Genomic DNA, 14,152 nt, shown 5'->3' with positions numbered 1-14,152 from the left:
CAAACATATATGGTCAATTAATATACAATAAAGGACCCATGGACATACAATGGGGAAATGACAGCCTCTTCAACAGCTGGTGTTGGCAAAACTGGACAGCTACATGTAAGAGAATGAAACTGGATCATTGTCTAACCGCATACACAAAAGTAAATTTGAAATGGATCAAAGACCTGACCTGAATGTAAGTCATGAAACCATAAAACTCTTAGAAAAAAACATAGGCAAAAATCTCTTGGACATAAACATGAGCAACTTCTTCATGAACACATCTCCCTGGGCAAGGGAAACAAAAGCAAAAATGAACAAGTGGGACTATATCAAGCTGAAAAGCTTCTGTACAGCAAAGGACACCATCAACAGAACTAAAAGGTATCCTACAGTATGGGAAAATATATTCATAAATGACAGATCCGATAAAGGGTTGACATCTAAAATATATAAAGAGCTCATGCACCTCAACAAACAAAAAGCAAATAATCCAATTAAAAAATGGTCAGAGGATCTGAACTGACAGTTCTCCAAAGAAGAAATCCAGATGGCCAACAGACACATGAAAAGATGCTCCACATCGCTTGCCATCAGAGAAATGCAAATTAAAACTACAATGAGATATCACCTCACACCAGTTAGGATGGCTGCCATCCAAAAGACAAACAACAACAAATGTTGGCGAGGCTGTGGAGAAAGGGGAACCCTCCTACACTGCCGGTGGGAATGTAAATTAGTTCAACCATTGTGGAAAGCAGTATGGAGGTTCCTCAAAAAACTATAAATAGAAATACCATTTGACCCAGGAATTCCACTCCTAGGAATTTACCCTAAGAATGCAGCACTCCAGTTTGAAAAAGACAGATGCACCCCTATGTCTATCGCAGCACTATTTACAATAGCCAAGAAATGGAAGCAACCTAAGTGTCCATCGGTAGATGAATGGATAAAGATGATGTAGAATATATACACAATGGAATACTACTCAGCTATAAGAAGAGGGAAAATCCTACCATTTGCAACAACATGGATGGAGCTAGAGGGTATTATGCTCAGTGAAATAAGCCAGGCAGAGAAAGACAAGTACCAAATGATTTCACTCATTTGTGGAGTATAAGAACAAAGAAAAAACTGAAGGAACATAACAGCTGCAGAATCACAGAACCCAAGAATGGACTAACAGTTACCAAAGGGAAAGGGACTGGGGACGGTGGGTGGGAAGGGAGGGAGAAGGGGGGGAAGAAGAAAGGGGTTATTATGATTAGCATGTATAATGTGGGGGGGGGGCACGGGGAGGGCTGTGCAACACAGAGAAGACAAGTAGTGATTCTACAGCATCTTACTACGCTGATGGGCAGTGACTGTAATGGAGTATGTGGGGGGGGAGCCTAGTAAACATAATGTTCCTCATGTAATTGTAGATTAATGATACCAAAATTTAAAAAATCAGGCAATAATATAGAATATGTATGATGATGGGCACTTTATACAAAATAATCTAATAATTTTGATCTCATGGCTTCTATCCTTATAATTCATATTTCCATTAAATATTCAATTATATTTAAAAAATAGCCAGCCTCACAAGAAAGATGTGGTACTATATACAATGGAATATTAGTCAGCCATAAAAAATAATGAAATCTTGCCATTTTCAGCAACATGGATGAACCTAGAGGGTACTATGTTAAGTGAAATAAATCAGACAAAGACAAATACTGCGAGATTTCACCTATATGTGGAATCTAAAAAACAAAACAAAACTGAAATCAACTCAGAAACACAGAGAACAGACTGCTGGTTACCACCGGGGAGGGCGGTGGGGGGTGGGTGAAATAGGTGAAGAGGGGAAAAATACTCATGAGACTATTTGATACCTTGTTCTGGGTGTTGGTTACATGAGTGTATATGCATGTCAAAATTCATCAAGCTGTATACTAAGATTTGTATATTTTAATGTATGTACCTCCATATAAAATATTTTAAATTAAAAAATTTTAAATAGCCAATCTTCCGTATGAAAAAGGACAAGGTAAGGAGAATTGCCCTCCCAGATATCAAGACAATGGGATACTAGCAAAGGGCTAGACAATGGAGCCAAAGAAATGTGATGGGGAATCTAGAAACAAATCTATGCATATACAGAAACTAAGTTCTATAATATAATGGGCACTGGAGATAGAGAAAAGACTTAATCAACGGTACTAGGAAAATTAATTAAGCCACTGTGAAAAATGAATTGTAACCCTACCTCATACCATATACAAAAATAGATTCCAGTTGGATTAAAGACACATGTGGAGGACAAAACTACAAAACTTTATAAAACAGTTTGGGAGAAAATACCATTGCAATCTTACAACAGGGAAAGAAAGACAAGACACAAAAGTTTTAACTCATGACAGAAAATATTGATAAATTCTACCATTTAAAATTTAAACTTTGGTTCATCAAAAGACATTAGGACAGTGAAAATACAATCATTAAAGAAGAGAAAACACTTGCCACACATACAATTGAGAGAAAGGATTAGAATCCAAAACACCAAAAAAAATGATAACCCATTTGGAAAAGAGCAAAAATCACAAACAGGCATTCCCTAAAAGTAAAAAGAAAAATGGCCCACAGATGCCTTTCCAAAAAATTCTCAACCCTATTAATAACCACAGAAATGCAAATTAAAACTACAAAAAGATAGTTCCCCCAAATGAATAACAAAATTTTTCAAGTCAGCCAGTCATAAGTGTTGACAAGAATGGGAAGCAACAATAACTGTTGTCACTTCCTGCTGGAAGTATAAATTAATACAATCAATTATGGAAACTGTTTAATAGTACCTAGTAATTCTACGCCAGGGTTTATATACTAAAGAAACTCTTATGTACCAGCAGGCTTGCATGAGTGATACTCACAGCAGCATTTGTCATAACAAAAGAACGGAGAGAGAGAAGAACCCAAACGTGCGTTCAGAGAGGCAAGGCCCTCACCTGTGGCACGCTCCACAGCGGAGCAGTATACAGCAATAAGAATGAAGGAACCACACTGTGCAAACGTGCCACAATTAATTTACCAACATTAATCATAGTGCTGGGAGAAAAAAAAATCACTGAAGACGACTATATAATATATCTCTGTTAACATAAAGTTTAAAAAAAGCAAAACTTTACATATATTATTTTTAGGTATACGTAAGTAGGCAAACTATAAAGAAAGCAAGCAAAAGGGTAAAACACAATTCAGGGTGGTGATCACTTCCAGCGTGTGTTGGTGAGAGGAGATATGTGATCCCAGAGGACACAAGTGAGTCTCCTCAGCGTACTGCTGAGATGTTTGTTGTTGTTGTTTAATGTAGCTGCTAGGAAATGAGCACTCATCGTACCTCATTCTTTAAATTGTATAGATATATTCATACAGTATTTCCTATGTCTGGTACGTTTCACAATCAAATCTTAGATGTGTTATTCCTAGGATCTTGGCTAACATAGACCCAGCCTATGTCTCCTTTGCTTTCCGTCTTCAAGCAAAAGCCATTTTAGAAAACACCTTTGATTTAAATAAACACCTTCTCAGATTTAAATCTAGTCCATCCCTGGCTAGAGAGCTCCTTTTTGGCTCACGACTACTGTACTCTAAGTCTGGTGCTGCACTTGTCCCTGTCCTGCCATCATCAGATTTCTCTACTTTCCTGGCAATCTGCACCTGGAAGTTCTAGGACTGTGAGCGCCTTCCCTTCCCAGCAGCATTTTCTCAACCAGCAAGCATATGAGGGGGCAAAATGAGGTTAATTATAATCAGATCTGCAGGAGTGAAATTATTTCTTCTAATGATGTTCACATCGAGTGACTCCAAAATAAGTCTTCTAAAACACAGAGAGTAATTCAAGGCCTTGAAAGCTAAATAGGGTCACCCTTTCGTGGGGAGACCCTATGAAAAATCACCTGGTGTCCCCCTCTCTGGAGACCTTCATCTATAAAATAGAATGATGAGCAATTGTACTGGGTTCTTAGAAGCTGTGGTCATAAGTTATCTATTAACAGACAGTAAAAGCTGTCATCAATTCTAAATCTACACATTGCTGCTACATGATTTCTTTGGTTCAGAAGTTTCATCACTGACATAGTTTTTTTTACACCCTCACTCAACTTTTGCTGGCATGGATGCATTCAGCATTGTCACTAAAGGTTGAGTACTATATATATTTTTGGAAGGCTTCTATACCTTTCACAATAAGCAAAAGGTCCTGTCATTTATTTTATTTGAATTTGCAGGGACACGGGCAAACTAAAAGAAAGCATACTGAGATTCAGTGTAAGCCTAATGTTGATTTCCCCGTTTCTCTTTTGGGAATTTAATATACACAATGGAGTAACAGCTGCTCTAGATCTCCACAGCAGATAAGTTATTACCAAAATTCAAAGTTGTGACATCTTTAGATAAATATTGGCCCTTGATTTTCACAACCACTGATTCAACAGAAATTTGGAAGGGTTCCGGCTGCCCAGAGAAGATCATTGTAAATCTGCAGCTTGAAACTGTGGCTGAAAAAGAGCCCAGGTTGGATTCTGCCAGCAGCTCCATCTGCTGCAGTCACTTCCTCATGTCAGGGTCTAGATCTCTCTGCCTCCAGCCATGTTTCAGCCTGTCCTTGAGGGATTTCTTCACCCCTCTTACTGGGCCTGCACAGATCCAGTACCTGCCATTAGAGTTCTCCTCTCCCTGTGCGCACTGGATGGAGGGTCGTACCCTGGGCTGATGTCTTTGAAGGGTCTCTATAACAAAACCGAGCTATTGAAGACTTCAATTCGCCAGCCTTGGAGCGCGTAAGTGCCTGCATATCCCGGAGCAGAAGTATCCGCATAGAATGAGAGCCTTGGGGTGTCATCAGCCAGCACGCGCTCAAGGCCTCCTCCCCACACACGGCTTCCCTGACACCAGCAGGTGGCCCCCCTGCCTATTGACTCACTTAGGAAGCTGGTCCTGCAAGCGGAGGGTGGCTTTTGCACTAGCCGCGAGGACTGGGGTGTCTTGCATGCAACCATTGTCAACCCACGCTCAACAGGGGCTGCTAGGCTGCGTGCACTCAGTTATACCGTCCAAGGAATTCCTGCTCCCTAGCGTCAGCCGAAGCGCTCTCTGCGTTCGTTCGCTTAAAGGGGAGCCACAAGAGCAGGTGGACGCCGGGGCCCTCCGTACGCGGTTTTCAGACGACAATCGGCCTCCTGCCATTCTCTTGCTTTTTTAAATCACTGCCACTTCTCACAGGTCTACGTGTCTGCAGAGTAATTAGATACCTTTTTCCACGTGTTCCACGGGCAAGCCCATCTCATAACTTCCCAGAGGGAGGGCGCCGCCTTCCCTCGGTCCCCCCATCCTGGCCCGCCTCCTCCCTCCCTGCTGGATGGGGAGTCGGCCTTCGCAAGTTGCGCGTAATGGGTGCCAAAGGCAAGCTCGCTCGTCTCCCTCCTTTCGGGAATGTACTAGTTGCTCAATAAACACCTGACAGGTGGCGCCAGCTCCCGAGGCCTAGAGCCCCCCAGAAGGTGCTCCCACCCTCCTGCTAAGTCACCCGTCTGTGCCTCCCCGCGCTGGGCTGCCCGCGGCCCTGCGCCCCCCGCTCCCCGGAGGCGAGAGCGCGCGAAGGGGCCCGTGGAGAGCCCGGGCCGCAGCCCCTCCCCCGCCTTCTGAAGGAGAAATTGACTTTTGTTTGGAGTTTGTGAAAAGTGGGGCTCGGGGCCCAGTCAATGGGGCGCCCCGCGGCGCAGGCTGCGAGGGCCCCAATTAATCCGCCCTTTGTGCGCCGCCCCCGCCGCCGCGCCGCGGCCCATTGTTCGGCCTCGCCGGCCGCGGATTTTCCCTTTTCAAACAGCCGGTTTTGTCCGGGGCAGTTCGAGCGGAAGTTTCTCACTGACAATTTGCCCCAAATAAATAGATTTGTCAGAAGCGACCTTCGAGAAGGAAGCAAAAAGCCACCGGCCTGCAGGCTGGGCCACAGACGAGGAGCCGTGTCCCTCCGCGTCCCCCAGCCCCGCGCCCCTCCGCGCCGAACCCAGAGCCTCGGGGTCCCGCCCGGGTCCCGCCCCCGCGCACCCCCGCGGCTCCCCCCGCACTCGCCCTGGGATTGCCGCCCCCTGGCACCTGCTGCGCCCCCAGGCCCGGGGTCCCTCCCCCCGTGCCACCCCAGAGCCTGGGAGTCCCGTTCCCCGCGCATCCCCGCGCCGCCCCCAGGCCTGGGGGTCCCGCCCCCTGCACCGCCCCGAACCTGGGGGTCCCGCGCCCCGCCACTTGCTGCTCCCCCCGAGTCCCCCTGCGTCTCCCCGCGCCCCGAGCCCGGAGCCCCGCCCTGGCACCTGCTGCGCTTGACTTCTGCTGGCGGCACCTCCGCTTACGCGTCTGTAAAATGGGATGCTTGGCGCTCGCCAGCGGTCAGTGCAGAGCTTCGGGTCAGCCGGTTTGGGCAACGCTCATCCCTTCCTCTCCCCACACTTGTTTCCAAACTGCAACCAGCGGCTGGCGAGGCCTCAGCGACCGGCTGAAACCGCCTTGGAGGTGCGTCCGGGTAACAAGTTCCGGATCCTGCACGTGCTTTTCTCGGCTGCCCACAGCTCCTCCTTAACAAAGATGTCAACGTGCTAAATCACAGGTGGTGCCTGTGCAAGGCCGGCTATTGACCCCCGACCCCCACCCCCGTGACTCAAGATGTCAAACGCTTTGCGCTGAGTGGCGTGTGATCCGGAGCTCTCCCCTTGGGAGTAGGGCTGTTAGATTTTTTTTCCTCCATCCCCCCAGTGCCGCTCTTCTCTCGAATGACCTCACTTAATAAGCAAAATCTAAATGGGGGGAAAAAAACCCAACATGCTGTTGATGAAAAGAATAGTTACTGATTTCTTCACACTTAATGGCAAGTATGTATTTTTAAATACAGTCTCTACTAAACAGATGTGTGAATTTTAAGCAGAACTGAATTGTATTAATCAGTTGATGGGTTTGTTCATTTTCCATCGCTGGAGGAGAAATACAAAGGTTGGGACTCCGCATCAGATATTTCTACTGCACTCAAGCAATCTCTTTCTTTGGTCCAGAAAATTTCCTGCTAGTTGCACATGAGAGAAAAATTGAAACGAAAAAAATCTGTTTTTTGTTTACCCATCAGGTGAATACACACTTCAGCAGCATACAGAGGAAACCCTAGGTGGTCTTTAACAAGATTTCAGTGTTAAGAGCTACAATTTAGAGAAGATGACAATACATACACAGTGTCAATAGTATTTAAACAAACATCCCAGACAACAGAATAATGGTTATTAACTATGATGCTTTGAGCTTATGATTCCCCATGTCTGTCTGCAGCCAAAGAGCTGCAGGACCTCCCCCCACCCCCTTGAAAACTGTTTATGTACTCATTTAAAAATTGCATTAATAGCCATATTCTTCAGAACAGTCCCTCTGTGGAACAGAAGTGAATGGTTTAGTACAGTGATGAAGCCAGTAGCAAGAATGTCTTTCATTCCAAAAGAACTCTAACCACCCTGCTAGAAATTGACCCCTTTAAGAGCTATGTCTCTCTCAAATGTGAACAGCTGTCTGGTGCTGCATGACCTGCATGTGGGTCTCCATATCTAAATAAACAGAGCTCTTTTACCCTCTTCACACTTGCACAAGTGTTTTCAAAAATGTGCCTCTTCTGGGTTTTTTAACATATCAAAGCAATAAAAAGAGAAGGTAAGGTTATTTTGCACAATTCCCTTCTCACTTCTAGAAAAACATAAAGTTTTAAAAATCAGTTTGGTGATCAGTTCATTAAAATGAATGTATTCCTTGTACACTCCAAGCATGTCGCTCCAATCATTATTTAGCGAATGCAACTGGAAACACATACATTTAGGGCTCCAAATATGTGCAATTATGACTACTTGGATAATTATACATGGTTTCAGCTGATCATAAATGCATGGACTAAAGTTGAATTACGTCCACTGTTTTTGGTGGGATTGTTTAGCATTTATTAAGCACCCACTTTCACAGAGAAGACAAATAGTGATTCTATAGCATCTTACTACGCTGATGGACAGTGACTGTAATGGGGTATGTCGGGGGGACTTGATGGGGGGAGTCTAGTAACCATAAAGTCGCTCATGTAATTGTAGATTAATGATACCAAAATAAATAAATAAATAAGAAATTTAAACACCAAAAAAATAAAAATAAAAGCATCCCCTTTGCACTAGAGGATGGTCAAGATATATCAAAGAACCTCAGCCTTCAAAAAGAGGTACCTAAGTATTTGTATCTTAATAGAAACATTAAATTTCAAATAATCTACTCCAAAATCCTGTCAATTACACCTGAAATTTTAGAGACTGGGAGACTGTCTGCAGCCTACCTCCTAAACTGGGAACTGCTCTACCTGAAAGGCCCAGTCCTCCTCTCAGCAGGCAATCATCTTATGCCCTGAAGCATGAGATCTGATTACCCCTATCATCATCTTAGCTTGCATAGATACAGATGTTATTAACGGCTGTAGTTTATCCAACCCTTTTTTAAAACGCAGCTGCAGCATTTGACTTGGGGACCTCCTGTGAATCCCACTGGTTGACTCCTTCTTGCACAAAGCACGCGGGGCTTGGGGGAGGGGGATGAGAGTGGGAGGTTTGTTTTGTTTTTGAATCGGACTTCCCTAAATAGCCACTCGGCATCTTTGTAAGTGATGAGAATTCTGAAATTACTTGCTAGAATAGGACAACAGAGTACTGTGTGAGCTAGATCACTTGCAAACAAAGCATCCTGGGATGTGTGGTGCTTTCCATTGCGTTGGCAGAGATCAAATATGTGCTCCTCATATACTTACTTGCGGAATAAAGAATCGTAGCTTATTCTCAAATATGTTAGCCACATTTCAACCGGGCTACCCAGTTTTACATAACAATTGTTTCTTCTACTGTTGAAACAGTAATCTGGATAAAGCAGGTCCTAAACTTGCCGTGGGGGGAATAGAGAGACATTTTTAAAAATTGAAAGACCTTGATTGGCAGTCCACACCTATCAAATTCAGTGATTGATTGATTGTCCAATCTAATAGTTAAATTCTTCTCAGTATCTACAATTAGAATCTCTAAGCAGTTCCTCTTGTAGTTCACATCATTCCCTCTGTAAAACATCAAGAGCTCTCACAGGTTTTCTATCCATTGGGATACGGCAGCTTTTAAGTACTGGCAGAGAAGGAATTTGAAGAAAAACCTGTGAGGTGGAGTCTGAAGTTCCAGAAATATTAAACTATTGCTTCAAGATGCACAGAACACATTTCTTAATTTTGAGTACTTCACTTGTGAGTGAAATTGTCTTGATTGGAACTTCTAGAAGCCCTCCTGGGAAATGGGAGGTAGCTCATTGATATTTCAAAGACCACTAGACTCAGCACCGAGAGATGCGCCTCTGCCTCTGGGTGAGGGACCCAGGACAAGCTTTGTCTCTAAGGGTCTCACTTTCCTCACCTGGAAGACGATGGAATTAGATGACTGATTTCTAAGGTCCCTTCTAATTTATGCTCTATAATTTTGGGCTAAATGCAAGCCAAGTCAGACTGTAATTCACAGGAAATTGAAAAGTTGAAGACGGCTTGGTGGCCAGTCTCTCCCTGGATGTAGTCTGCCTTCTTGTTTCTTTAGTTATCGTTTTGTTTTAGAAAGCCCCAAATTGCCTGCGTTGCTCCCCAAGGCTTGGAGGCCTAGAGGATCTGTTTGCATGCCCCCTGCTCCCCACTGCTGGGGCAGAGTGAAGGCAAGCCCCCCCCCCACCGAGTCTCAGCTCTCCTTGTGAGTACCGTCAGGCAGGGTCACTTACATTCCACCACGTTTATAAAGCACCGCTCTGTGCCAGAGTGCTAGGGGCTGGTGACCCCGAGATGAATCAGTCTTTACCTCGAGCAGCTCCCTGTCTAGTTGGAGAGCTCGGTACCCCTCTTAACTTCTTGCCCTTGCCATCAGGAAGTAAGAAACAGTCAGTTTTCTGTCTCTTGATGTATCTTCTTGGGGAGGAGAAGATCACATTGTTTTCTCATTTCTTTATTCCTGGTAATACCTCTGGTTGTTTTTGTTTTAAATACATCTCATGTTGAGTCACCTTATAGGGTGGAAGCCCAAGTCCCAAATTAAAGCAATTTGACCTGAGAGCCATGATAAATTCTTCCTGCAACAAGGCAGGATATAAAATATTTTGTGTAAGAAATAGATAGGGGAAAGATGTTTTTAGCTGATTATTATTGGGGGAAGAACATCAAAGTGCAGTGAGAATCTAGGAGCCTCTAATGGTCAGCCTGCTCCTAGATTGGAATGTCTTCTGCTGATGGGACCCCGAGAGAGTATGTGAATAGATGCAGAGGTGTGATGTGTTATTTGTAAAGAAAAAAGAAAAGTAGCCTGTCACATGGGGCGTTGTCTTATTGCTGTTGCTGTTAGTGTTCATCTTTGCACTGTGGGGAGTGACAGACACCTCGGCCACCACAGTCCCCTAGGGGCGCAGAGAAGCTAGGGGCCCTGCAGCCCCACTTGGGCCCAGAGCTCTCTTCTCTGGGTTGTTTCCAGTTTTTCTTTCCTGAGTAGAGTTAGGAGCCGAACAACTCCCAGACAGGCCCAGAGCAGCATCAGGAGCCATTCTGATGGCTTCCCTTCATTCCTTCACTTAGAAAGCCACTGAACATGCACGCTCTGCTCCGTGACCTACCTTCTCTCCCACTCCATCCACTGGGCAAGGAACAACCAACCTGGGCTGAATTATGACTTGGAAGCAAATGAAAATCAACTTTTTATAGCAGGAGATGCATAGACATTGAGAGGGACAGATGGTTCCCATGTGGGCGGGGCTGAGGTGGGAGCTGCAGACCGGGCGGGGATAGAGGGGCACAAAGATTCTCAATCATAATACAAGCTGGTCGTGGGGGTGGAAGTACAGCATGGAGAATATAGCCAATGGTTCTGTAACATCTTCCTATGTTGACAGATAATAACTCCACTAGTGGGGGTGCGGATTGAATAATATGGGTAACTGGAGAACTGCTGTGCTATATACTTGAAACGAATGTAAAATTGTATATCAAAGATATTTCGATTAAAAAAAAGAAAATCAACTTTTTTTCTTCATGTAAATAAGCAAATAAACAAAACTGTGTCAAAGTGTCTTTTTGAGATGAACATCAAACCTCAGCCAAGCCTAACTAGTAGGTTTTCCCAGACGTTTTCCTGGTCTGGGTATTTCTCAGCGCAGCTTGTCAGTGAGGGCAAAGGGCGTTATAAAGGGATGAATCTCTCAAGGTACAATGGCCTCTGAGAGGGGACTGAGTTTTGGTTGGGGAGGAGGTATCTGTTCCAACTTCAGCTCTGCTGATGAGAAAGCTTTTCCTTTCTCCTCTGCTGTTTAAACTGAGAAGAATAGGGAAACAGTTAATGGAGAAAATGGGGTTTTTAGGCAAGCTAGTGAATGGAGAGCTAGGGGTCAGACCCAGATAATCTGAGGCTCCCACCCCTGCTTCTCTCATACAATCTAGTTAACAGGACTCTACTCCCCTTTTTAAATGGAAATTAGCAGGGAAGTGAGCTACATAACACAAGACAGTTTTCAGAGGCCATAGATTCCCCCAACTCAAGGCCAGCTTTCCAGAGCATTCTCTGACACCTCACCCCACTGCATGTTGGGTTAGGGTCCTTTGTATATTTTTCCAGAATGTCCTGCGTTTTAGTTTAATCCAAAGGACTTACCACCTTTTCTGTGTCTGCTCTCCTTGAGAAAGTGGTCCTGTCTTTCACTTCCCTTCCTGGACTCACAGGAAAAATATTTGAAAATTAAGGTTGAACAGGGTGTAACTGTTTTACAGATAGTGATCTGGAGCCCAGGGAGATCTAGTCACTTGCAGAAAATGACACAGCTAATTGGGACAGAGCCAGAACCCTCATCTGCTGGCTTCTCGTTCTTAGCTTTGCTGTGCCTCCAGCATCTTCCTGGGAAATCTGGAAGCTGCTTACATCTTTCATTCATTGGCCCAAATTTATGCAGCACCTACTATGAATCAGGCTGCGTGCAGCAGTTCCTGGATAGGGAGATGAAAGGTGGACAGTCCTGCCTTGCTCTCTTCTCTGAGCTGTGCACACTTGGAGTCCCAAGTTTCTACACCTTATATCCGAGCTCCCTGGGGCCTTCCGTGAACGGAAGCTGGCGGGCTCTACAGCTCCAGGCTCCTGCTGGACCCGGGAGGCCACTGGGCTCAGCGCCTCCCACCGCCTCTGGATCCCGTCGCTGCCACTGAACCAGTCACACCAGAAAGTCATCATGGTGATTTCAGAACGGCATTGTGATTTATGCAAAGCGTGCAGATAATTACAGCCGGGCGCAGAACACGGATGAACATGCTGTGGGGGTGGTGGGGGTGGGGGAGGGGTACCCCGAGGGGTACCCCGGCGTGCTGCGCCTTTTGCCACGGCTGGATCGCGCGCGTGTCTGCGTGTGCTTCTGTTCAGTGGACTTGTTGACGCGGCTTGATTAGGGTCTGGGGACGGGAAAGAGGGACCCTCCCACTATGACCCAGAGACAACTCGGTGGGCCTCAGAGCTATTTTCCACGAGTTTCGGTACCTACAAATGGTCCGGCAGGGCAGGGGTGGGCGTAGGAGAAGCGGTAGTTTAGCCATAGACCTCCTACCTCCAAGCCGCCGCATCCGCACAGCGGCTTCCGGGCCGCCTCCCAGCAAGGCTCCTAACCCTTCCCCTGCAGGCAGGCCGGGTCCAGCCTCCGACGTCAGCCCTCATCTCCGCACGGGATGGACTGCCCGGACGCTTGAAGTTCTTTGCCTTTGGCCAAAGGACTGGGCCCACGTGGTCGTGGTGGTGCTGGAGGCGGCGAGTGGATTTCTGGCGGGAGCCAGAACCCTAGGCTCCAAAATAGAGCCTGGCAGGGTAGGTGTGTTTCTCAACGCCCACCTTTCTGGGCGCCGAGTTCGAGTTTGCACCGCGTCGCCGGCTGGGCTCGCTGCGCATGCGTCTGCCCAACTTGCCTGTCAAAAATGTTGATTTCTTGTCCTGTCTCCTAAAAAACACAGGTTTAGGGCTTTGTTCCACAATTCCCTAATTTCGTCCCAATTCGAAAAACGGAGGGTGTGTGTGTGTGTGACTTGGGAGGTGGTCTTGCTCTTTCCGGGTGTCCCTAGCCCCGATCTCTGGTCTCCACGCGTTACTAGCGAGCACCGGGCTCCGAAGGGCGCGCTGTGCCCAGGCCGGGCCCTCGGGCCCTTCAGAGGCTGCAACGGAGCTGCCGTCACGTGCTGCGGCCGGCGACCTGAGCGCTCGGCCTGCGCCCGGAGACGCCCGGCCGGGGAGCTGCCGCGCCCTCCGAGGGCCCGGGGGACGCCAGCACTCCCTTGCACGCACACCCCGGTCGAAAGCCCGGGCTGACACCGATTCTGAATAAAGTGCGGGGGTGGGGCGGGCAGAGCTGCAGAGAGCTGGTGTCGGCCTTCCCACCTCCCCCCGCTGCGCTGCGGTGGGCGGGAGGTGTGACCCCTGACCTCTGGCCGGGCCCACGCCCGGAGGAGAGGCGGCTGGCTCTTGTTCGACAAGTTCAAGCTGCTGGGGGCTTAAATAAGAATTAATCTCTTAGGGATCGGAGATCACTGCTCCCTCGGCGCGCGCTCTCCCAGGACGGCGCGGGGACGAGGGCGCGGAAGAGCGCGGGACTCGCGGGACGGAGGGCCGGCGTGGTGGGGGCCAAGGCGGGGGAAGCTCTCCAGAACCCCTCGACCCGGGAGGGAACCCGCGAAGCCCGCTGGGGACGAGCTGCCCGCGGGAGAGCTTCTGCCCTCCAGGGCTCCCGTGCAGATAATGCGGGCGACCCGAGCTTCGCCCTGCGCCCCATGGCTTTGCGTCGGGAAGCGGGCGGCGCCCTCCCGCCGCTGGTGCCCTAAAGGAACGCAGGAACGCGGAGTCTCCGCCGGACCCCATCCCAGGCCCCAAAGTCCGCACGCGAGTCCTCAGCTATACCTGTACGTAGATAGTTGCAAAAGGAATAATTACTCACCTCGGGCCAGATCCAAGTTTTGCCCAACAGAAGGGGCAACGGCACCAAGAACGAACCAACTCACACGGCCATTTCCGGCGCGCACAAGCACACACAAACACACAGC

Source organism: Manis javanica, chromosome 13 (genome assembly GCF_040802235.1).
Source record: "Manis javanica isolate MJ-LG chromosome 13, MJ_LKY, whole genome shotgun sequence".
In the NCBI taxonomy this organism is placed as follows: domain Eukaryota; kingdom Metazoa; phylum Chordata; class Mammalia; order Pholidota; family Manidae; genus Manis; species Manis javanica.
This window is presented reverse-complemented; position numbering follows the sequence as displayed.